Source organism: Manis pentadactyla, chromosome 4 (genome assembly GCF_030020395.1).
Source record: "Manis pentadactyla isolate mManPen7 chromosome 4, mManPen7.hap1, whole genome shotgun sequence".
Taxonomy (NCBI): domain Eukaryota; kingdom Metazoa; phylum Chordata; class Mammalia; order Pholidota; family Manidae; genus Manis; species Manis pentadactyla.
The window spans coordinates 53,854,775-53,880,576 of record NC_080022.1 but is presented as its reverse complement, the minus strand read 5'-3'; the positions used below and the strand labels follow the sequence as shown (position 1 = coordinate 53,880,576).

At 39.0% G+C, this 25,802-nt stretch overlaps 1 protein-coding gene across 1 annotated transcript in view; it reads left to right on the top strand.

Annotated features, from left to right (window-relative positions):
- Positions 1 to 467: 467 nt before the first annotated feature.
- JAK1 (Janus kinase 1) overlaps positions 468 to 25,802 on the top strand; it is a 138,802-nt gene continuing 113,467 nt past the window's right edge. The window contains exon 1 of the mRNA XM_036911304.2: positions 468 to 687. The gene's annotated coding sequence lies outside the window, so the exon portion shown is untranslated. The remainder of the gene's footprint in view (positions 688 to 25,802) is intronic.

The window sequence follows — 25,802 nt, the reverse complement described above, 5'->3', positions numbered from 1 at the left end:
TTGAATATGAACTTAACCAATGTTGGAAGATTTATTTCTCGTTGAGTTCCTGTTAGTCAAATGCTCTACAAGCTAGCCTCCTACTCGGTGGGGACGGGGCAGAAGGCTGTGATAAGTGCTCGAAGATGTGGTGGAGGGCACTCCAGACTTGGCAGGGGTCAGCCAATGGCCAAATCCTGCTAGTTGTACTTTCTGCCCTGGCGGACCTACCATCCTTAGACTGGTGTTTCTAGAAAACGCTGTAAAATAGAGGCAAGTTAGGGGCGGGGGCGTGAGCGAAGCCGGATGGGGGCCTGGCGGGAAGGCTGCAGGCGCTGTGTCCCGACCCGCGGAGTAGCCGCCGCCTCGACCGCGACCTCCGCCCCCACTTTCCTGGGCGGCCGCTGGTGTCGTCACGAGGAGGCGGGGCTATCTGCGGGGCTCGAGGCGGAGCTATCCGCGGGGCGGGGCGGGGCGGGGCGGGGCGGGAGGCGGGTGCGTCGCGGAGCCCAGGCCGCGGCGGCCGCGGAGTAGCCAGCAGCCGCATCTAGCGCGGGCCTGCGCCCGAGCCCTGGTAGCCCACCCCGCGCCCCCTCCTCAGCACCTGGCGCGCGCACGCCGGGGTCCTGCGGGGCTTGCCGGTTGGCTGGCGGGCCGCGGGACCAGCGCAGCGCTCCGGAGCCCCCGGCCCAGGCGCACACGGAAGTGGTGAGTGTCAGTGAGGGGAGGTGGAGAAGCCTGCAGCGGCCGCGGACGACAGGACGAGGGGCGCGGAGCCCAGCGCTAGCGGGAGACGCGGCTGCCGCTGTCGGTCCTCGCGAGCCGCGTGCCCCCGGCCACTCGGTGCGCGCGGCGCTGGACCTGGGGGCCTGGCGAGTTGGGGGCGTGCGGGTGCGGGCGGGGGAGGCGGGGGATTTCCAGCCGAGCGGAGCCGGCCGTCGGCGGGCAGATTGGGGGGCGGGGGGACATTAAGGCTCGCCGCCGCCTCCCCCAGAGCGCACACCAAGTTTTCATAAACAAGCCTGGAACGCGCTGACATCCTGTTTATACCACCCTGAGATACAGGCGCGGGCTTGAGGTCTGACGTCCCTCGCTCTTGCACTGAGAACTTGACCGCTGGCTTTCTGGCACAGTTGCCCGGGGGGCGGGAGGATTTTTTTTTTGGCTTTAGGACGGAGGCTGAGGGTCTGAGCCATTTTCCATTTTCCTCCTTTGCTCTCTCAGCGAGGGAAGGGATTTGGAGCCATGTTTGGGGTGGATGAGGGGTTCTGGGGACTCAGGAAATCCCCCCTTCCCTTTTATGTTTTGTTGGGACCCTGTCTCTAAGGAGCCAGGGAGAAGGGCGAAAGATGCACCCTGGGCCAGAGGGCCAGGGAAGAGCAACAGTGAGAGAGAGCCACCCGGGGAAATGCGAATCCTACTTGAAAAGGACAGATTAATCGAAACCGGGGCTGGTCTCTGGCCCCCGCTCTAACTCCTCATACCCTGTCCGCGCGCTGTCGTCAAGCATCAAAGGGAGAATGTCCCTTTAGCAGGACTAGTCAACACCCCTCTCAAGTCACTTCGCAAGGTTCCGAGGATGTGGGCTCCTTGGATCTGTGGTTACCAAGGAACTAATTAGGGATACTTGATAAAAGGTGTGATTATTGCCAGGTGTTTGTGCATGTTTTAAAAAATAGTATATTCCCTGAATTCCAGTGTGTCCTTGGGGAAGAGGACCCGGTCCTTCCTGCCACTTCTCTTAATACGTGGCCGTGAGCTGTCTTCTGTCCCTGGTTGGATACATGCTATTAACTTTCTTTTTTTTAAAAGAGTCATAGGGTTTTTCTCTGGCAGGAGTTTACAGCTGTTTAATATTGTCATTACTTATTTCAGGGAGGAAAGCATTAACCTTAAGTAGTTGAGTGACAAGTATAATGGAGAAACAATTAGATATGATCATGGAGTCTTCGTTGGCTATTTTTAAAGAAAAAGATTTAAATTTTGGGCAAGCACATGGTGGAAAAAAAATTTTTTAATGAGCATTTTATATTGATTAAATCTTTGTTCCTCCCTTTCCGAAACTCCATTTTTGTGTTTCTTAATTTTGCTTTTGGTGACTCTGATGTTTTCCAAGACTGGGGAGTCATTTTCATTGAAGGATCAGTGTGTTCTTTTGTACTTTGTGGTGAATTTTAATGGCAACCATGTGGGTACCAGACACTTGGGGTACAATATGCTTTGCAATATGGAGAAAATGTCTCATGTATAGATCTAGATCACATTTAAAGATGTAGGTACATCATACCTGAGTGATTGTGGACATTATGAATAGGAATCATCACAACCTTTTCTTAATTCTACATATCATATTGAATAAGCACTTTCACTGTATCTTAGTTTCTCTAAATAGCTCCAAAACATGTATTTTTCTAATTCTAAAATTGTAATGTGACTCTCCACATTGAATAAAAGCCAATTTAGTTTTCCCATTCCACAATATATATATATATACTACTTACTACCACTGGGAAAAGATAGGATAATTACATTATACATATGTAAATAAAAAGTCCAAGTATTTCTCAAAAAATATAACTACATTTCACTTTGCTGCAGTTTGGGCTGTCTTAACATCAATTTGGCTAATGCTGTACTTGTAATTATTTCTCTGATCATTTGATGTCTACCTTTTACCGATTTAAGGTGTTAAGGGGAGTTAGGTTGCAAAATGTTTTCAATTAGGCATTTGCTAAAAAGCTGGTGGAAATAAGGAATTTTGAAGGTGGAGTTGTTTCTGTAGGAATAAAGACAGATTAAATAGCATGAAGAAACTTAAACCAAGTGCTTCTAAATATTGTGAGGTCTGCTAGTTTCGATTCTGGGTTCACAACTACTAGTGGTTTCAACTACAGGCCACCAATTCTAATGTTCCCAAGTTATCACTTAATTTCTTTTGAAGAGCTTTGACATACATATTTGGACAGAAACACAGCTGAAGCAAATATTAAGAACATGTATAGGTTTATGCTTATTTTTGTAGAGGGAACAAGTATAACTGCATTATTAGCAAAGACCAAGATAAGTGTTTCAATTTAATCCTCTGATAAGTGTTTTTCCCCAAACACGTATCATTTTATGTATTTTTGTTATGTGTATCCTTATTATGTTCTAATAAGGTAATGCTTTTAGAAGATTTATCATCTGAAATGTGAATATTTGTACAAGGAAACTTTTCTTGTTCATTTTCACATTTAAAAATTGTTTTAGTGGATAGGGAATTGGCTAATTAATTGAATCTCACTGAGCAAGCAGCATCTGATGGCTCTGTGATTTATCGTGGCTCAGTCGTATGTGGAATCTTGATATAAAATGGAGATGCCTGAGGGAACCACTCAGATTCTTTTGTCAGCTGGGTACGATTTTTTACCCAAAGATTTCCTTGCAGTTTCTGGAGACATTTTGGGTTGTTAAAGCTTGGGGGAGGGGAACAGGTAGGAGGGGACAGTGTTACTGGCTTCTGTAGTGTGTAGAGGCCAAGGATGCTGCTAAATATCTGTAATGCATGGCGGAGTGCACTACAATAAAGAATTCCTGGTTCAAAAGCCAGTAGTACTAGGCTTGAGAAATGCTGTTTTGGAATGCCAGGTGTGGAACAAGAAGATCTGGGCTTCTGTCTTGGCAAATCACTTTCCTTTAGGCCCCCACTTTGCTCATCTATAAAATGGAGATAAAAATATCCACCTTGACCATCTCACAAAGTTTTCAGGGAAAATCAAGTAAATAATGCATAGAAATTGAAGTACTTTATAAGTTATGCCTATTATGAAGACATGATTTTTTTATAAATGGTTAGAAGTAATAGTAGTTGAGGAGGAAAGCCATTAAGGCAATAATGTTGAGCAAAAAGATTGGCTTGGTGTTACTGAATTCTTTGTTACTCATTGTTTGGGGTAAAGAATTTATTAAATGTAGTTTTATTACTGAAACATTAATTTTTTTAGCCCTTTAGTTTTGTAAAACAAAGATTATTTTTTCATCATAACAAGTGGAAAACTTACTGTAGAAAAGAAAGTGGAAAGTAGAGGAAAAGTCATCTGTAGTCTACTCCCTTTCCCATTTAAAGACAATCAAGTTCTTAGCAACTTCTTTTCTGTTGGAGTCATTAAAATTGGAAGAAGAGTTAACTAGGGAAAAAGAGCAGCAAGTTACTAATATCACCGTTATATTTGTTATAAGTAGAAAACTTTAGAGATAATGGTATCAGTTCTATTTGATAATTTGTTTCTATGCCCTTCATTTTCTTTTTTCATAATTATGGTGTACGGGTGAATAACATTATTAGAGACATTAGGGAGATGGGTCTATTGTTTTTATACTTTGTGGGCTTACCTCCAAGCCTTGTTCTCACTTCTTGCTTGGCGTTTTGTTTCCTCTCTGCTGCTTGCTCTCCCCTCTGTTCAGCTACGGGTGCCACTATTGCTTCCTGTTTCAAAAACCCTATGGTAGCAGGGGGTTTTAAACAGCTGCCATGTTGAAATGACCGGGTTTCAGGGGCAGGAAACTGCTTCCTATGAGTATTCTTCCCTCTGAAGTGCACCAGCTTTTTTTGGCAGTTTGAGGCAACGAGGAAGCATAAAACATTAAGTTCATTTCAATGATATATTTACTTCTAAAGTTTTATGATCTGTGATTCTTAGCAGCTGGCAGTGGGCACACATTTTTTCCTTAGTGCTCTCTGAGTAAATTGCCCAGTCCCAAGGTAAGACCTGCTTTAGAAGCATAACGAAAATTTCTTTAAGTCTACTCTAGCCAGGTAACAGAGCTGGTCTTTGTTGGTATATTTATAATCTGTGGTAACTGAATTTACTTAACAGTAATATTCATACAACACTTTGTTCATTTATTCATTCAGTAAATATTTCTTGAGTTCTTGCTGTGAGTCTCAGGGAGTGAATAAACAGAACAAAATAGGCAAAAGTCCTTGCCCTTACAGAGTTTACGTTTAGTGCAGGACCCTTGGACTTTTTCGTTCATAGTTTCTCAGTTGCAGGATATACACCTACAAATAAGTAAATCCTACTTTGAGACTGTAGAATGTTTCCTAGAAACCTTCATCTCAACTCCTTTAAAGTCTGAGGATTAAGAAGTACTTCCCCCCCTTTTTTAATACTACAGTTTAACCCACTCTCTCTATACAACCATCTCTTTGGTAGCTAAGTTCCTGGTAGGTGGATAAGGCAGTTTGTATGGGAATGAGCTCTGGGACCCCTGCTTGGAGCCCTTGCCCCATGCTCTTCTGAAGAGGTTTCATTTGAGTTGGGCCTTCAGGAATGAGTAGTTATTCTCTTGTTCGGGGATTGGAAGGAAATCTAGGTAGCACTACAACATGAGCAAAGGCACAAAGGTGGGCATGTACATGGGATAGGTCACAGACTTGTAGGTGGCCACTGTGACTAGATCAGACTACTGGGAAACAGAAGGAGGTGAGGTCGGATATGGAGGATGGATCCAGATGTGAAGATTGAGACTCTATCCACAGTTCTGTGAGCAGTGTGAGGTCAGGGAATGTAGCCTGTGTTGACTGAATGGAAAGCCACTCATAGTTCTTGAGCTCAGGAAAAACATCATTTGCAAAATGGAAAAACTGTGAGTTCTAATAATTTTATAAAGGGCCAGTTTCATTTGATCATTGTGCTACTCATTTCCTCTTCCCCATCACAGAAAATATTCCTTACTTATCCACCACTTATCAACTATCCAGAAGACTGCAGGAAACAGGAAATGCTTAGAGCCAAAATAGAAATCATGAAGTCCATATATGCTTTCCTTGTAGTGGAATAAAACCTACTTTGACTTGCTATTAATTTAAAAGGATTTGTTGACAGTCTAACTGGTTTTCAAATCAACAGGAGATTAATTACAATAAATGTAAGAGATAGGAGTTGTTAGGATGACGATTGCAGGAAGGCACATTCTGTGAGGCAGGCAGTGTTAATTTTTATCTTAGAAGTGAATGTGGAGCAGGTTTATGAAAAGCAGAACTGTAACTTAAAAAGTGAAACAATCTGGGTGGGGCCATTTAGTGGAGGGGCAGATGCCTTGTAAATACCCTAGGAAGAAGGTGTCACTGTCAGAAAACAGTACAGTAATTGGTATTGGTAATGATGACCAAGCTATTAAGAGGTCAAGTTGTGGAGCATAATGAAAATGAGGAGAGAGAGAGGTCTGGTGTCTAGCGGAAAAGGGCAACTTTAGGGTCAGAAGGTGTGCAGGTGGTGGATGGAGATGGGCCCAGAGTAAGAAGCTCTTGTCGGGACTGTTACAGGACAAGCTCAAAGAAGAGGTTTTCTTCAGAATGAAAAGCTTGTGAGGAATCTTTGTTCCACAAAAGGTGCTTTTTGACTTTTCAGGGGAAGAGTTGATTAACATAGTCTGAGAGGAGACCTTTTCTGTGAAACCTGGGAAGAGGAGCCATGGCTGACTGTGAAGAAGGTAGTAACAATTGGAACCCAGCTGAGGGAGACTAAATGGTCATCTTATGACATCTCCAGATAGAAAACAGACTGATCTGATCTATTTTAACCTTGTTTTTTGTAATCTGAGTTTTTTGAGGCTCTGGAGCCAGACTGCTTGGTTTGATCCTAGGTGTGAGAATGTGGACAAAGTTACACTTGTTTCCTTATCCATGTGATGAAGGTAAAGATGGTACCTACCATAAGATTGTTTTGAGGATTGGATGACTATGTCTAAATATTTTGGAATGGTGCCAGGCACATACTATGAGCTAAAAACTTGTTAGTTTTTTTTTTTTATTGGTGAATATGCTTTGTGTGAAAACCAAAATAAACAGCTCAAATTATATTCAGAATGCTTTAAGGTGGTAGGGAACTGTGACCCACCAAATGCCAAACAAAGAGTAGCTGATAAATTCTGTATTTGAAAGGCTTCAATTAGAAGTGGATAAATCAAAAAACTAAAGGCACTTATAGACAATTTCTCAAATCTAGAAGAGCTTATTATGTAGACAGCACCAAAGGTAATAAATAAATAAGGTTTTACTCTATTTTTAAGGAAAAATGAGAAAGGCGCTTTTAATTTAGCTTTAAATGCTAAACAAGGTATATAATTTGGTAGGAGTGTATCAGATTTCTGGGAAAGTCAGTATAAAGATACTGTGTTGAGCTCACTGATTCAGTTTATTTAGCAAGTGGTGGGTGGGCTATTGTCAGACCTGTTTGGAAAATGGTGTCTTCAGAGTTGTGTGGAAATTAAAAATCTTATAAATTAGATAATGTGCGAGGGAGTTTTGCTATTTAAGGGAACATAAGAGATAAAGGGCACTCTTAAATATTTAGTTTCCCCTGAATGCTATTTTATCAGTTTCTATTTCCATACATGTATTGTGCTTTGTTAAAGTAAGATTTACCCAAACTATAAAGCTGTACAAAAAGTTAGCCCTCCTTCCTAATCATATTTCTTATCTTTAGTTCTTTCTCAGTGATATTTATCTTGCATTTATTCATATTCTCAAGAACAGTAGTCGCTACCTGATTGGAAAAGAGCTCTTGATGTTATTCTTACCCCATGTGCTTAGAAAGCAAAGGAATTATCTGTATCTTTTTCTTGTCTGCCCATTTGAGAAGGAAAAAGACAACAGAACTCCCTAATTTGTATTTGTGGAGAGGCAGGAGGTAGGGAAGTCCAGTTCCAGTGGTGAACAGGCTGATCTGTAGGTATTTAAAAAATAAGTCTGTTATTTTCAGGTACATTGGGTAGCTCTGACAAATTCGAATGTATAAAGTAGAAATAGATAAGAACAATTTGTAATTAATGTGCTTTTGTTTTTAGTGGTGTTTGAAAGGTATTAAGGGTATTAGAACAGACAACAGTTAATTTAAGCACAATTTTATCTGCAGGCTTATTTACACAGTCAATTTGCTCAGACTGTACCAGGCCTGTAATTCATAGCAATTTTTTTCAATCAGTGAAGTTTAAAATCTTTTATGTAACAATAAAAGAAAAAATCAAGGTAGAAACAATCTGCGAAATGTAGATTTTTCCAGTGAAAAATCTTATTAAACTAACTTGATGGATCACACACAGGTGATTCATGTTCTAAAGAGGTACACTACTTTTTGCCATACACCAAACTCATTTTAGGGCTAAGTTCACAAAACATAGACTTAAAAAAATACAGAATACCTAACTAATATTCTGACTGATTTTTGTTCCATTAATGCCATTTGTAAAACTTTAGGCAAGTCTGCTAATCACTTTATCAGTTACCTGATTGGGAGAATCATTTGATATATGGTAGTATCTCCAAGGAACCCCTTCTTTTTGCTTGTTTAGAATGACCATGCACTCATGTTGGTTAGAGTAGGTGGGGGAGGTCAGAGGAAGCTGGACTGGCCTAAATATAAGTTGTAAACTCTCTTGATGTGGACTTGGGAAGTAGGCCACTTGTGATGCGCAACTGGCTGCGATAATACTCCCAGGTTTTTGTGTTTATTCCTTTATTTAGCAATTATCTGTAGATCACGTATTTTTGAGAGCAAGACAAGTCTGATTCTTGCTCTCAAGAAGCTTTCTTGCTAATGGAAAATGCAGTAATTCAACAATTATACACCTGTTTGTTACAATTATGCTGAGTACCAAGAGTTTGCTATAAAGCAGAGGTGGGGGGGGTGGTAAGAAAAAGAATCTCTGTGGTACATTTTAAAAAAATATTGAAATCTGAAGGGTGAAAGAGTTAGCTAGGCTATTCTAGCTGGAGGAAATACCATGTGCAAAGGACCTGAGGCAGAACCAACATTCTGCAGTTGGAGCAGAGAGGCTAAAGGTGCAGACTGGTGAGGTAGGCAGGAACTGGATCAAGCACAGCCTTATGGACCCATATTATTTTGGGCCTTATACTATAGCAGGGGAAATTGAAGGCTTGAAAACAGGGCAGTGACATGATGGGACTTGAGTCATTGTATGAAAAAAAGAAAGAAGGGTCCTACTTCCCTTCCTGCTGCCCCTGGGAGTACCTCTTCTCTCTCTGCTCACTCTGCTGCCAGATGCCTTGAAAGTCTTCACTTCCTCCCACTCACTCATTCTTTAACCCTTTGCAAATTGGCTGCCACCTCTACACTCTTGAGACTGCTCCTTTGAGGTCACCAGTGACCTTCTTGCTGTCACATTTTGATATCTTGTTTTCTGCTCTTGTTATCCAAAACATTTGACTCTGCTAAGCACCACTGCTGTCTGGCTTCTGAGACACAATACTTCTTTCTTTCCTTTCTGTGTCTCTGCTCTCTTCTCTGGTGTCTTCTCTTCCTCTTTTATCTCTCCTCTTTTTCTAGTGAAGTGTCTCTCCTTTATCTCTGATGAAGAATTTCCTAAAGGTTCTGCAAATGGCAGATCTCATTTGTTACTAAAAATGTGTAGATGACCTTTTTACCTGAGCTCCACTTGTCCCCTTTTATTCATATTCCCTCTTGTCCACCCACTATGGCCCCAAACACTGGTTGAGCAGCTTTAGGTGCTCTTTAAGGCACTGGGGACACAGTGGGGAACAAGCAACAAGACCCTTGTCCTTAAGGAGCCAACATTCTAAGATGTTAAACATGTTGATCAAAAAGATAATTTCAGGTGGTAAGTACAGTATGGAAAATTAATAATGTGATGGGTAGAGAATGCGTAGGTAGGTGGGAGAAGGGCTGCCTCCTCAGAAGTGACATTGGCCTTCAGATTAGATAATGAGTGATGAGTACGAACTAGGCCATGCCATGATCAGGCAGGAGAAATAGCAGATTCTGAGGCCCCATGGCGGGCTGCTCTTCCCATTTCATCTGGGATCCCTTACCTGGGTGTCTTGTTGATGCCTCCCATTTATCTGCTCCAAAATTGGTATCATCTCTGTTTCTGACCTAGACATACAATTTCTTGGTTCCTGTCAATACTATCTCTGTCCTCCCCTCTTAAAACCTTAGACTAGTGTTCAGAAACCTTTTTCTCTAAAGGGAAAGACAGTAAATATTTTCAGCTTTGAGGGACATGCTGCCTCTGTCAAATTACACAACTCTGCTGTTGTAGAACTAAAGCAGATACAGACAATATGTAAACCAGTGAGTGTGTTGTATTCCTATAAAACTTTATGGACACTGAAATCTGAATTTCCCCCTATCACAAAATATATCTTTCCAACCGGTTAAAAATGTAAAAACTTGTACAGCTTCTTGATGGTACAAAACAGGCGAAAGGCCAAATTGGGCATGTCGGGCAAAGTTTTCTGACCCCTGCCTTAAGATTCATCTTGATTTCTCCCTTTTCTTTTTCCCCACCCCACATCCAACAGTTGGCCAGCCCTCTCAGTGCTACCAGGATGTTGCCCCGGTGATTTCTCACCAGTTCCTGCCCATAACCTAGCTTTCTTTTACGTGGGTGATCACAGTAATCTTACCTAGTCTCCCTACTCCCAGACTTTTCCCTCTGGTTTGTCCTCCACATCAACATTGAATGGTCTTTTTGTAGCTTGACTCAGGTCATAGAATTTCCCTGATCACAAACCTTTGGAGGCACCTATTAACTACAGAGAAAAGTCCAAATTCCACCTTTGTGTGGTATTCAAGGCTCCTTGTGATAAGACCTCAAATTTTCAGCTTATTATTCTACTCTATCCTACATTGTGTCAAAATAAATTATTTGCTGTTTTGCATTCAAGTCTCAAACATTTCTCATATTTTTCTGCATTTTTTTTTAAAAAGTGCTTTGCCCGTGCCTCATGCTTTCCATCTATCAAAATTCTGTAGGTTTTGAGGCTCCTTCAAATGTGTGTGAACTCCACCTTCCACCCCCAGCAAGAGATAATATATACACATAGTACTTTGGAAGTTTGGGTGTTCTGCCTTGTTCACTTCTTCTGTAGACTTACTTCCAGTATATAATCCCAAGGTCTTTGAGGACAGGGATTGTCTCATTCATTGTAATACCCCCTTTCACAGTAGACACGTAGGTGTGTATTACATAAATGCTAAATCCTCTGTAGAGATGTGCAATTTTAAAGGTTCAAAGTGGAGACACTTTACTGAAAGCAGTTTCATCAAATTAAATCCTTGATTCTTACATTAAGTTTTTTGTGAAAGATCACCAAGGATTTTGTTTGTCTTATTTTATTTGATTTTTTCCTTGGGGCAAAGGGTATGTTTTAACCAGACCACCAGCTCTTCATAAATTGCATTCCAGTTAACCTCTTACCAACATTGTGTGAAAGAATTTGTCCCCATTGAGACTAACATTCACTAGAGGTGAATGGTCTGTGTATTCTTTGCCAGTCTGAACCATGAGACATGCATACCATGACATTTTAAAATTTGATTTCTTTCCACCCTAATTTTCCAAGCATCTAGCTATACACATTTGAAAAAATGCAGACTCATGCAGTGCATGCTTCTGTGCACATATTATTAAATCCTCACCCCATCTAGTGCAGTTACTCTCTGTTAACGTAGAAAGATGTTACAGAACCATTGGTTGTATTCTCTGTGCTGCACTTCCATCCCTGCAACCAACTTACATTATGATTGAAATTTTGTGCCTCTTTATTCCCCTAATCATTATCACCAGTGACTTCTCAGTGTCGGTGAGTTTACTGTTTGTTCATTTTATTTTGTTTTGTTTTTAGATTCCACATATAAGTGAAATCACAGAATATTTGTCTTTCTCTGCCTGAGTTATTTCACTTAGCAAAATACCCTCTAAGTCCATCCATGTTGTTGCAAATGTCAGGATTTCTTTCATTTTTACAGCTGAATAATATTCCATTGTGTATATGTACCACATCTTTATTCATCTGTTGATGGACACTTTGGTTGCTTCCATATCTTGTCTATTGTAAATAATGCAGTGATAAACATAGGAGTACATGTCTTTTTGAATTACAGACTTTTTTTTTCCCTTTAGGTAAATTCCTAGAAGTGGAGTTTAGAGGGTTGATCACCAAGGATTTTGGAAGACTTTGGTTATGTTCTTGGTCCTATCAGTGGCTTAGATAAATAAGTTCAGGCAAATTGATGTTCCTCTTTAGGAATTGATGTTTCCTTTGATAAAACAGAAAAATTGAAAGACTGGTCTATAATTCATAATGTTTCCTTGCCAGAAAGCTCAGGGTCAAGTTACTTGCTCATTTTAGGTTGCTATCCATTTTTCTTACAATATTCTCCCTGCCTCAGTCTTTCTCCCATCAGATCACTTGTCACATGTATTAAGTCTTTTGTTGAATGGCCCTTTTGTATGTCTTTCATATTCATGTAGGTAGCCTCAACTTTTTTTTTTTTGGTGATAGAAAAAGAAATAATACTAGCCCCTTGGTTTACCTAACCTGAGTCAACACCAAGATGGTAAAAGAAATAATAAATATTTTGGAAGACACAAGCAAAAAAAGGCTCTCTGGCAGCATGGGAATCATGATGTGGGTCTGGTGGAAAATGAGAAAAGCTTTATAGTGTCTTACAATCTCTTGGTTAATGTGCTTGGGATTGGTCACGTTTCCCAGGTTTGTGGGCTGTGTGGCACATCTTCCCAAATGGGGAAAAAAGGGAGCAAAAGAATGAAATTCAAGATCAGTAACTTTTACTGTGTGTCAGCTGTTGTATGGGCTTTGCAGTTTGATGTCTAATATTTTGATAGCCAGAGAGTTGGATCTTAACGGCATCGTTTTCCAGATGAGCAAACAAGGCTAATAAATGGCAGAGCTGAACTTTAGATTTTAAATGCTCAGGAATTAAACAAAAAGCTTTCCTATTCCCCCACCCCCCAGCTTTACTGAGGTATAGGAAAACCCTTCTCTAAAACTGTCTTGTCACTTATCTCCTCCACCCCCCACCCCCACCTTTTTTTGCAAACATTGGCATTGAAAATGAGAACCTATGGAACTTGTTCCTATTGTGCTTTCAAACCTAATATTTCTGAGTCTGTTTTAGACCCTTGGAGAACTGCCTCTATGGACCTGTGTTGTATTTGGTATCATTGAATGCTCAGTAATAAAGAGATCTGAAAATGGGGTGTTTTGGGCAGGAGTGAGGGGGTGGGGAATGGAGGGTGGAGCTGGCAGTTGGGTTCACATAGCTATCCTAAAGACAGTTTAGTATTTTCTTGTGAAATGCTTTTGACGTTTTAAATCAAACTTGATTTACTGTTACTTTATATACCTGGTTATTATATAACATGTCCCATGTTTACCTGTTTGAGTCTGAGTATACTAGCTGTGTTATGAAATGCATGCTGGGTTTGGAACCAGGAAGAGCTGGTTCTGAGGCTGTCCTCTGCCACTTACTAGCTGTGACTTCGGGCTCATAAATGATCCCCCACTTTTCTCCACTGTAAAGTAAATTTAAAGTACCTATCACAAAGGTGGTTTTGTGAAGGTTAAATGAGCTCACAACAGTGCCTGGAATTCAACATTTAATAAGTGTTAGTTACCCACTACCTTCCAAATATTGAACATTGCCAGAGAATCTGTAAATGATTATATAATGTGTATATGTTTATAAGTGGGAGCTGTATAAATAGATATTACTTAAGTTAAGAACTTCTGATGTAGGAAACCCCTTTATGTAAATGGCTGGGTTCCCACTACTACAACAGTATCAGTATAAGATAGTGATTCAGACTTCCAAATGTGGAACCAGAGGCTGTGGGTTTGAGTCCTGATTTATTTTACTGGATGAGTGATCCTGGTCAAGTAATTCAACCTCTTTGTGCCTCAGTTTCCTCATCTGTAAAATGTAATATATAATAATCTGCAAAATACATATAACCTGTAAAAATAATAGCACCACCTTATACAGTTTTAAGGATTAAATGAGCACATGTGTGTGTGTTTGTATACCAGCACCCTATAAGGGTTTGACAGTATTGTTATTTAATATCCCTCCTTTCTACTCCTCATTGTGTAGACAGCCCAAAAGTCATTTGGAAATTCCCTGAAATTCCCTCTCATATCTTCTCTAATGAAAAGAACATCTGTACATTATATACCTGTCCTTCCCTCTGTCTTCAATCCTTTTCTGGTTACTTCATTCTAATTCAGGCTGTGCTTTTCTCATGTGTAATACACTCTAATCAATCCACTTTCTTGTACATTTCTTGCCTAGACACTTAAAAACTTCTTGTTTATGTGGAAAGTGAACAATTTCTAATAAAAACTTGTTGTGTTAAGGGTACTTTTATACAAAGGGAGGCGAAAGCCATACAGTCTCAAGCAAATGAAAAAAAAAACATTAAAATTTATTGAATCTTCCCTGTGCCAAACATTCTGATTGGTGAACTGAGGCCTAGGATGATTGAATAACATGTTTAAAGGCACCCAGTTTTTAACTGTGGAAACCTCAGTTTGATTGAAGCCAAGCCTACCTGGCTCATGGTCACAAAATCCCTGAGCTTAGTTGTCTTAGAGCCTATAGGCACACTCTCATCACTCCATCTGCACACCTTTTTAAACCTATGTTCTGCTTTCCCTCAAGCTCCAGCTTTTGAGATGAGAAGATCACTCCTGGTTCTCTTTGGCTGCAGTAATGTTTTCTGTTTTGTCAAAGGAGATGCATGTTTCAGATGCTTTATGTGTTAATTTGGTCTTTTGTGTGTTGGGTTTAAAACCTAACCATCCACATTTCAAACAACCAACTGGGAATTAATTTTTTTTAAAGACAATCTGTCTATAAACTAGAGATTACCAACGTATTCATTTGAGTGTGTTACCTGCATTGGTATACTTCAAAGGCTCATGTGTCATGCCTTAATGAGGCACATTCTGGAATTTGTACACATTGCAGTTATTTGCATAGCTGTCTGTCTTCACCTGTGGCTGACCTTTCTATCCCCAAGCACTACCATTGTGTTTGGCACATAGTAGGAACCCTATGAAGAGGCCTATTTAGTCTTCTTTAAAAATCAACGGTTCTTTATACTACTTTGTATGCTTGATATATTTCAATTAAAAAATCAATGGAGTAAGGTCAGGCAAATTTGAAAGAGGAATATTGCCACACAATTACGAATCAGATGAAAATACTGCTTATGCTAGACCGAACTGACACATTTAAAGGAATTTGGGAGCCAGACACTTATGAGAAACTGCTTTGATTATTGGGAGGCAAGGAAAGCAGTCAAATGAGTTCCTTCCTGGTTTGGAGTCTTGATAGCTCTAATGGTTTTAGGAGATCAAGGAGAAGTTCTGCCATGAACTCTAGCATATTTGGTTCTGAGTTTTTAGATATTTTGTTGCAAGTGCTGTCTAAGGATTTGCAGCACACAATGATCATAAAATCTTATAATTTTTAGAGTTCAAAGAAATCAAAGTCAATCAGGGACACGTCCCCAGTTTTACAACAGAGAAAATCAAGAAGTCAGAGCACTTTTGTGATTTGCCCAAGATCTCTGTGAGCCACCACTTGTGTGTTTTGTTGAAAGAGCATCTTGCTGCATTTGTAATTGCATGATAAAATGATACATGTAAAATTTAGGAAACTACCCACTTGTTCAGATAGTTCTGAGAAGTCTAAGTGTATTTATGGGTAGGAGATTTAGAGATTATTTAAGAGAAATGAGTATTATGTGGGGTCCAGCCATGACCGTGGACATTATAAAGGGCAGTGCCTGTGAGAGAAGAGAGATCAAGCTGCTCCCCAGGGCTCTCGCCACACTGTGGAGATCCCAGAGGCTAGGGACCAAGGCCCTCTGATCCTTTCTCATCCCTGTTCAGCCCATGCCTGCTGTTGAACAGATAGTAAAATATTATTGAACACATGAACGCCAATTGTAAGAAGCTAACTGTGGGTTTGTCTTGTGGAAGACCTATTTGTTTGACTCCCATTTTTTTTTTTATCAGAAGGAAAGCAGCATTACAAAGAATCCCTAGCCTAATTAAACCTTAATGGAGATAATAATTATATTAAGAACTGCAAAAACAAAGTGTTCAGGACTTGTTACAGGTTTAAGAAAAAAAGTACTCTTGTATAGCTTTCATTGACTTAAGGCAACTGAGTCAAGAGAGATGATTTTGAGCTAGCCCCAAGTTCTGTACTCTCCCACTGTGCTTTATGGCTGTACTGTTCTTGACTGGTTTGGGGGAACAGCGCAGCATATAATGCCCCCACTCCGTTGCATTCTGCTCAAGTCCAGCTGCTCACTGGCCCCTCTTCTGCCACCTGGTTCCACAGAGCCTCCCAGAGACTTGGTCTTCAGGTTACTGCCTTCTGATCATGGTCAAGGTCTTGAGCACACATACCTGACTCAGAATCACCTGTCCTTGTCTTGTTCTTGCAATAGGGCCTACTTTCAGTACATTCTTACTTGGAATGAAGCCTGAGGAAATAATTCAGTCAAGGTATTTATGGCTCAAACCAGGTGTCTCAAAGCATACAGTATGCTAACCCTGATCAGGCCTTTGAAGAAAGAAAAATTTTTGTTTTCTCTTTTGACCTTTTTCTTAATAAGCCCTTATAAAGCTACAGACTTCATTCAAAATAATTGTAACATTTCAATTTTATACAAGAAAGATACATATTTTATGGGATCTCCCCTGATGTTAGTTTCTATAGATATTAGAAGCAATTTTAGTTGTTTCTCTGATGAGTTACTTTTGAATTAATTTTAGGTGATTAATCTATGTTCAGCAAGTTCAGCAAGTAGTTGTAGTTTCATGCAGATTCTTTGAGCCTTTCTTGCATTTTAGAGAAGTCAGGATGTAAACCTAATTTTGGCTCTTCCAAGGCAATCACTTGATTTAGCTATCACTCCTGAATTCTTTTGAATTTTTATTTAGTATTCTAAAGAAATTAAATAATTTATTTGTATTTTATAAAAATTAAGCAATAAAAATTCTAAGACCTGACACTCAGATGAAGATTTTTGTTAGTATTTTAAGGTTTATTAATTATTTCAGACATTGTTTCATGTATATATAGACCTATAAATTAAAAAGAATTTTTTTCCCAGGAGATCATAGAAAATAATTAGTGCTGTTTTGTAATATGACTTTTTCACCAAGTGATTCCTCACAGTTTTACTCCCATGAGGTAATTACGTTTGTTTAGGCTGACATAACTTTTATGGAACGTAGGTTTCCATAGTATGGATGAGTGAAAGTTTATTCACCTCACCCTCTAATGTGAAACATACATATTGTTTGTTTTTCCTACTGTAAATGATTCTACTATGAACATCTTTGTGCCTCCATTTCTGTGTACTTTTGTGGTTATTTCCTTAGCACACTATAGATGGTATTGTCTGAAAGTTTTTTACATTTTAAGATTTTGGATATTTATCTATGCCATGATTTAAAAAGCACACACTGTACTTTAACAGAAACATCATAAAGCTGCCCAGTTGGTTTTTTAGGACAGTAAGTTCTATAGGTTTTTTATGGTCCTAGGGACTTTGGGATTCCTGAGCAGTGTTACTGATAGTTAGATTTTCCCCAGAGCACTATAAACATTCTGGGCTGCCAGATCCCAAGATTTACTTTGGATATGTGAGGTGGAAGCCACCTTAAATAGCTGGAAGATAATACTGTGGGAGAGCCAAGCTTTATCATTTTGTGTTTACAGGTGTGTTGCAGTGAACCTTGAAAAACCCTTCCAAGTAAAATAGTCTCTTTTTTTCCCCCTCACAATTAAAATACTGGCTGCTAATCTTTCATGATAAAGATTTGAAGCCTAGAAGCAATTTCAGGAGTTGAGTCTTTTACTGATGAGTGGTTATAAAGATTTCACATGGATAGTATTTCCACTGTTCTGAAGTTATTTGTCAGGTCTGCGTCAGTGAAATCAACAAGGCTAGTTTATCTTTGCAAAGACTTGTGACAACAAGCTCATAACTGCACTTCATAGGGAGTGCAGTTCACTTTTAAGATTTGCTTCAGGCGTCTCTTTGCAGCCTTATTCTGTGAACCTTTCATATTTTAGATGCAAAACTGGTTTGACTTTTACTCCTAGCATCACAGCTTTTTAGATACCCTCTTGCATAAGTCAGACAAAGTCTGCAGAGCTAGCACTATGCTCTGCATATTATTTGATCCTTTCTCCTGGTTCATACAAGTAAGCCATTATATCTAGGCAGTCATAAATGTTTATATATTATATTTAATGAAATTAGACCTTGTTGATAATTAGTGAAAACTAAACCGAGGGAATCTATATTTAATGGAACATTAAGTTGAAGAACTGGGAAAAGGGCAAAGTCCTTCAAATAAGGCACAGATAGAAGATCTTATCTGTTATCCTCCTGTTCTTTGACTTAAGTGTTCCATCCAAAGCCTCAGTTTCAGGTTAGTATTAGGTGCTCTCTTCTTTGTTATACTTCAGGTAATTTAGAAGCATTTATATTTCTAAATCTATTTCTGTATAAACCTTTTATGCATTGTATATCTCTCTCTGTATATAATCTAGTGTAGTTTCAGATTGATACTGCTTCTTTTCCTTCAGAAATATAATAGTATTCTGGCCCAACATGATATATTTGCCAACTGGAAAGATTATGTTAAATTTGAAATTGTACTCACTACATTATGGACCTGTTTATTACTGTTCTAGTAAAGGTATGTGAGACTGCAGATATAATCCAAAAGGAGCTATGGAGAGAAAATTCTTGTTCAGAGACCTGTTGCTCAGTGAAATTGCTTTTTTGTAGGATGTCTGTATTAGTTCCCTTTTGGTGACTTAAGCCAAAAAAGAAAGAAAGAAAAATGTGAGGAATTTATTGGCCTAGGAACTAGAGCCTCTGAACAGGAGGCAGGGAGAATCCATGAGCTTCAGTAATAATCAAGGCTTGATCCCTTCATTAGGAGTCTTCCTTGTTTCTGTTCCCCTGTCATTGGTCTCCTCTTGCCACAGTGAGGTTTTCTCTAAATGGCTTGGAAGAGAATAAGTGGCTGTCCCAAGAGGATGTTTTTCTGGCTTCCATTCTTGAAAGACTGAGTCTTGCTTGGGTCACCCTTTGGTCCTGTAGGTAGATAGTGGTTGGTCAGGCTTGGGTCATGGATGGGGCAGGCAGGACGCTGTGATCTGTAATCCTAATAAAATCATGCAAGATGAGAGGTTTCTAGACCGATAAAGACATCAAATGTCTACCATGACTTTCTCAACTGGCAGTTAAAAAATTTTTTTAATAGTGTTAAATTACACAACATAAATTCACCATCTTAACCATTCTTAAGTTACAGTTCAGTAGTGTTAAGTGCGTCCACATTATTGTGCAAACCTATACAATGACTTTTTCCTCTTGCAAAACTGAAACATTGTATCATCCAAGAACATCTGTACCCCATTCTCCTCTCCCCACCCCTGGCCACCACTCTTCTACTTTCTGTCTCTATGAATTAGACTACTCAAGTACTTCATATGAGTAGAATCATACTCTAGGGGTGGAAAATTTTTTCCTTTCTTCTAGGTTCTTTGGCTGGTATAGTAATTAAATTGACATAAGACAGATCAATGGGAGGAAACCAAATTTAATTTTGTGCATATGGGAGGTCATAAAAATATGAGACTCAAAGATGTGACCAAAGCAGGCAACTTTTATACCTTTTATAGAGGGAAATAATAAATTTGGAAAGAGTTGACAAGACAAAGCAAATTTGGGCTTGAGTTAGCAAATAAATGAAGAAGTAATGAGGTTTGTTTGTACAGCCTTCTTGGCCCTGAATTCCCTCTCTGGTGATATGGATGCCTTCTACTTTCAGGTGAAGGGGGAGTACCTTTCACAAGGGGAATTTATTTCCTGCTTTCAGGAGAGTAGAGGAGGCTTAGAGTATCCTACTGCAGTGGCTGTTTCTTAAGTAACTAATCTGTATGCCAAAGTGGCATATTTTGGGGCAGCCTCCCCTGAAGCCCATCAATACAGTATTTAAACTTTTGATTGACTTATTTCACTTAGCATGATGTCCTCAAGATTCAGCCATGTTGCAGCATGTATCAGAAGTTCCTTCCTTTTAAAAACGGAATAATACTGCATTGAATGTATATAGCACATTTTGTTTATCCATTCATCTGTGATGAACACTTACGTGGCTTCCACCTTTTGGCTATTAAATAAATGCTGCTATGAATATTGATGTACAGATACCTCTTTGACACCCTGGTTTTAGTTGCTTTGTAAACTGGCAGTTGTTTTAGATAACTCAAACTCAGACAGAAGCAAAACCAAATTCCTCTTTTCTCTTAAAAGTTGTACTTTATCTTAACCTCCCTTTCATATCACCTTCACTGGTCACCTAAGCCAGATCCTGGGGCTTATTTTGACTGGTCTTTCATGGACTGTTAGTCACCAGGTTTGTCTGATTTCAACTCCTAAATGTCTTTTAATCTGGTGCTATAACCACAGTTAAAACTAGTAATGCAGTATGATTTGTCCACATTTTCATGGTTCCTTCCATGTAAAAATCAGTTTTATTGTTCCTTTCACTAAACAATATTCTGATAAAATAGTCTTGCAAGAGAAAGATAACCAGCTTAGAGTCCACAATAAAAAAGCAAAGAGGAAATTATTAATTTTCTACTCAGTTATGTGTATGACTTTTATAAGTAGTGTTTAAGTCTCTAGAGAGCACCACTATGCTGCCTGTGCCAAAAATTTCACATACCCTTCTTTGCGCGTCAAAATCATCCATACTGGTTCTCCAGCAAGTAGTCAGAGGAAAAGAACAGTTCTTTTCATCCAGTACGAAATGGTGATATATTCTTCAGGAGGTATTAGCATGTCTTTTTTTCTCTATGAAAATGTAGGTCTACTGTCTTCTTTATCTCTCATATCAAAGTAATCCACTTCCATTCAAGATGTATCAAATTTCATCATTCACATGTTCCTCGTAAAACATCTTAAGTCTTTATTTTCTAATTTGGTAGCTTATCTGTGCATATAGTTACTATGTTTGTCCAGGAGTAGTTTCTCTCTTTTTGGATTTTATCTAATTCTGGATCATTCTCATATTTGTCAGCAATCTTTTGCCAGTTAGACAGCAAGTTGCTCCAGACTGACTAGACTTACATTGGTAGAGCTTCCTCTAGTCCCCACCTCCATCATCGTCCTGCCTCGCGTGGAGAATTGCCTGCAAACCCACGGGGATGCTGATGGGACATGGCTGATGTCAGGCTCTTCCTTTGGTCTTTAGATCCAGAGTTGACACTAAATTTGTAGAGTCAGGTACCTGGATTCATGTTGGGGATCTTTGCTACCATAGTTAAGTTATTCTAGGCCTCTGAGCTTTGGTTTCTTCATCTGTAAAAGGTGGCTCCTTTGCAGTTAGAGTACAATATCATAGTTCTGAGGCCCCTTTCCCAGCCCCAATTTCTCTGATAAGAGGAGCACAGGACTCTTGAAAGGAAACCTTTTTTTTTTTTTGCAATGTACTTGTGGGAAGTTGAAATAATTGCTGACTTTGCTCAATATTCTTTTTGTCACTGAAATACAAGGCAAATGATCTTCATTTTACCTTTTATTCTGAATATTATCAGAATACTAAGCAGAAAACCCTCAGTGAAAGAATTTCCAGTAATGTTGTTGCATTCTGTATTTAAAATAGTTCCATAGAGTTAAGGAATGAATTTTTTTTTTTCAGATGTACATGCAAGTTACAGTAAATTCTTGACTCTTTTGAACTCTTAAGGGTGAATCATTTTGGGATAACCAAGTTTTTTAAATGACTGAGAGTTCATTCTTATAATCACCATGTTTAAAACACTTTAATTACTTTGAAAAAGATAAAAAATGTATTTGCTAAGTAACTAAATACAGCTTACTCTTTATTAATCAGGTTCAATTATGAACATAAGTTGTTAGGTTGAGTACTGTTCTTATAGGAGCATACCTGGGTTTAAATTTAAGTTTTACCAGTTGTTGACTCAGTTGCTTTGAACGGCAAACCCCTTTTAATCCCACTTTCCTCCTATTTTAAAAAATTGAGATAAAAAAATTAATATAAAATTGATCTTCCAAAATGATAGCTGTTATTACTGTGATAGGGATGTCCTCCAGGGTCTTTTGAGTTGCATATATACACAACACACACAGTGTATTTGTTTTATGCTAACTAGCTTTGGACTGGAATTCTTGTACTTCTATAATTTTTCTATCAACTTCCCTGTTTTCACTTCTTAAAAGGATCAGCGTGCCTACATATAGGGCCTCTTCCCTTGGGATTTACAGGCTTGTTGGCATCTAGTCACTTTTTTTTAATACACAGCTCCAAGTGAAAAGCCTTGGCAACATGTAATTTTCATGAATATTTGTGTGACATTTCTGCAGCATTTCCTATGGTGAACTCATAGTTTACATATATTCCAAAATAATGAGGCTTAGCACTATTAAAACATGAGTATATTTCCATGCTGTTCTTCATTTAGAAAGGATAGTATTGAGCCACCCAGGGGGAAGCCAAACAGACTTAAGTTCTTATTTCCTCTTCCCCTTTTTTTGATTTGTGTGGCATGCATACTCTAGTGGTATAATACATCCGAGTTTCAGAGTACAAATTAAAGCCATGTGGTTTTCTATGAGTTTTTTTTTTTTAAGCCTTGTATGAGAATCTTAGCCATGCCCTTGACCTTATAAATGACACATCTATGTGCCCAACTCTTGGATTGGCATCATCCCCATTTAAAGTTGAGGAAACAAGGTTTGAATAAATTAAGTACCTTATTCTTTTTATAAATCTTCTCTGCCTTCAGAGGTCATGCTTTTCACCATTAAACCACATTAGTTCCACACTAGTGACTCCACACTTCTGCAAACTGTGAAGCTCTTGTGAACTTGGGTGGATTTATTGGAGTTGGGTAGATGTTTATACTTCTCTTATCCTATGTAATGAGCAGTAAGCTGCCATCTGCTACTCCCAATTGCATGGTCACTATTAGAGGTCTGTGTTATGTCCATATATATATATTCATGCAAAGATCTACTCACAGAATCATCTGGTATCCTCTTGCCTCTAGAAAAGAGAGTTGGTAACAACCAGAACAGTGTTCTGTGGGTGAGGATATTTTTAGGGCAAAATGTTATCAACTTCTCTAACACATGTGAGCCAGCAGAGTCCCCATGAAAAGTGCTAGATGGATCTTCAGTTTAGTTCAGTTAATTTCTCTAATTATTAAGTTAATTATAACATTAAATAAGAATGTCAGGGGACAAAAAGTGCCCCTGATTCTGATCTGAGACATTAGGAAGCATGTTCTGAGACAGTGTAGTGCCATCTGCCTCTGCCCCATCACATCCTTGTATATACATAAAATATTAAGGAGACATTATGAGGAACTATTAGTTTTTCAGGTTCTTTCATGATGCACTCTTAATTTTAGCTGAGAAACATGAAAGTATATGGTCTGGTGTTGAAAGTTTACTACTAGTTTCTTTAGAGCTAATTCTGTTTTGGGCTTTACAAATGATACTGGTGTTGAAGAAAGTGGAGAAGATAAATAGTTTTGGTGTTGAGTAAAGTGAAACAAAAAAATCAAGCTGAAACATGGCCACTAAACCCAAATTAATCAGATCATCTGTGTGCCTTCCTATAAGGCTGATTGACAATCTTAGTATAAGCCTTCACTTAGTTCATGCATTAACATGGAATCAAAGGTTTAGACAAGTACAAGTGCTTCTGGATAATTTTTTCTAAATAGGCTTAGTTTATAGGTCAGAAAAAAATTAATCTAAAAATTTTGATTAAAGTTGTTCTTTACCAAATGGTCATTTCTTGTGTCTTTTTTTTTTTTTTTTTTTTAGATAATTATTTTTTATTGAAGGGTAGTTGACACACAGTATTACATTACATTAGTTTCAGGTGTACAACACAGTGATAAAACATTTATATACATAATTCTAGGTTCCAGCTATCACCCTACCAAGCTGTTACAATATCTTGACTATATTCCTTATGCTATACATTACATCCCGGTTACTTATTTATTTTACAATTGGAAGTGTGTACTTTTTTTTGGTTGTTGTTGTTGTTAGGGCATCTCTCATATTTATTGATCAAATGGTTGTTAACAACAATAAAATTCTGTATAGGGGAGTCAATGCTCAATGCACAATCATTAATCCACCCCAAGCCTAATTTTCGTCAGTCTCCAATCTTCTGATGCATAACGAACAAGTTCTTACATGGAGAACAAATTCTTACATAGTGAATAAGTTACATGGTGAACAGTACAAGGGCAGTCATCACAGAAACTTTTGGTTTTGCTCATGCATTATGAACTATAAACAGTCAGTTCAAATATGAATACACATTTGATTTTTATACTTGATTTATATGTGGATACCACATTTCTCTCTTTATTATTTTTAATAAAATGCTGAAGTGGTAGGTAGATACAACATAAAGGTAGAAAACATAGTTTAGTGTTGTAAGAGAGCAAATGTAGATGATCAGGTGTGTGCCTGTAGACTATGTGTTAATCCAAGCTAGACAAGGGCAATAAAACATCCACATATGCAGAAGATTTCTCTCAGAACAGGGAGGGTGAGGTTCTAAGCCTCACCTCTGTTGATCCCCAATTTCTCACCTGATGACCCCCCTGCGACTGTGCCTGTCTTAGGTTGTTCCTCCCTTGAGGAATCTTACCCGTCTCTGGCTAACCAGTCATCTTCCGGGGCCATACAGGGAAATGTTAAGTTGGTAAGTGAGAGAGAAGCCTTATTGTTTGAAATGGTTAGCTTTTTATTTCTTTGCATATTTATGCCCTGTGGCTTCTATGCCCAGCATTTGTCTTGAGGTATCTTTACCACTTGGAGGAGTTATGATACTCGGTAAATTTGATATGAGGCACGAATTCTATTTAAGAATTCGTTGTAATTAGGAAGGAAGAAGAAAAGCTATAGAAGTAGCAGGCGGGAGAAAACATGGGAAGATTGATTATTTCTTTGACATATCTTCTTGTAGAGTAACTTCAGCATGTATAGATTTTAAACTACTACTTAAATTGCGCACACACATTAACATAATAGGAGTATAGTTACATAACCAAAGCATACCTGTAATTACCAGCCATCTCCAGTGAAACCAAGAAAACCAGTTAGGCACCCTAGGCATTTGTGAAAACTTATCAATGATATGATGGTTATTATCTAACTGAATTTGAATAGTTTGAGAAAAATCAGACAAATTAAAACAACCCATTCCTGGGCACTGTTCACATCCCATATGTTCTTTTAACAGTAAATAGTCTGTAGTTGTAAGATTTTGGAGCACTACAATTTGCACTTCTCCTAATTCTTGGTTGAGTTCCAACAGTATAGATCCAGTCAAATTTGTTGTTTTACTGTATGCACAGGCCAGCTTAGATATCTCCTTCATTCCCATGGCAAGTCCAGGAACTGGTGGGATGAGTGCATCTACAGCTGTAGCAGCGCGTGGATCTTTGTTGGGGTTTTTTGATGATCATCTTCTGGCATGAGTCTTCCCGAGAGTGCTGATGTTGGAAGTTCTTTTTCATATCGTATCTTAGTTCATTTTCGGGGTAGCCAAATTAGGCTTTGATCCTCTGTATAAACACAAACAGACCCTTTGCCTACACTTTTATATGTCCTTTATATCATTGTGTAGAACTCATTAGAGGTCACCACATAGGAACTGCATTTTTTTTTTTAATCATTAATCTACACTTACATGACGAATACTTTGTTTACTAGGCTCTCCCCTATACCAGGTCCCCCCTATATACTCCTTTACAGTCACTGTCCATCAGCGTAGCAACCTGTTGTAGAATCACTACTTGTCTTCTCTGTGTTGTACAGCCCTCCCCTTTCTCCCACCCCGCTATGGATGCTAATCTTAATACCCCCCTACTTCTCCCCCCCTTATCCCT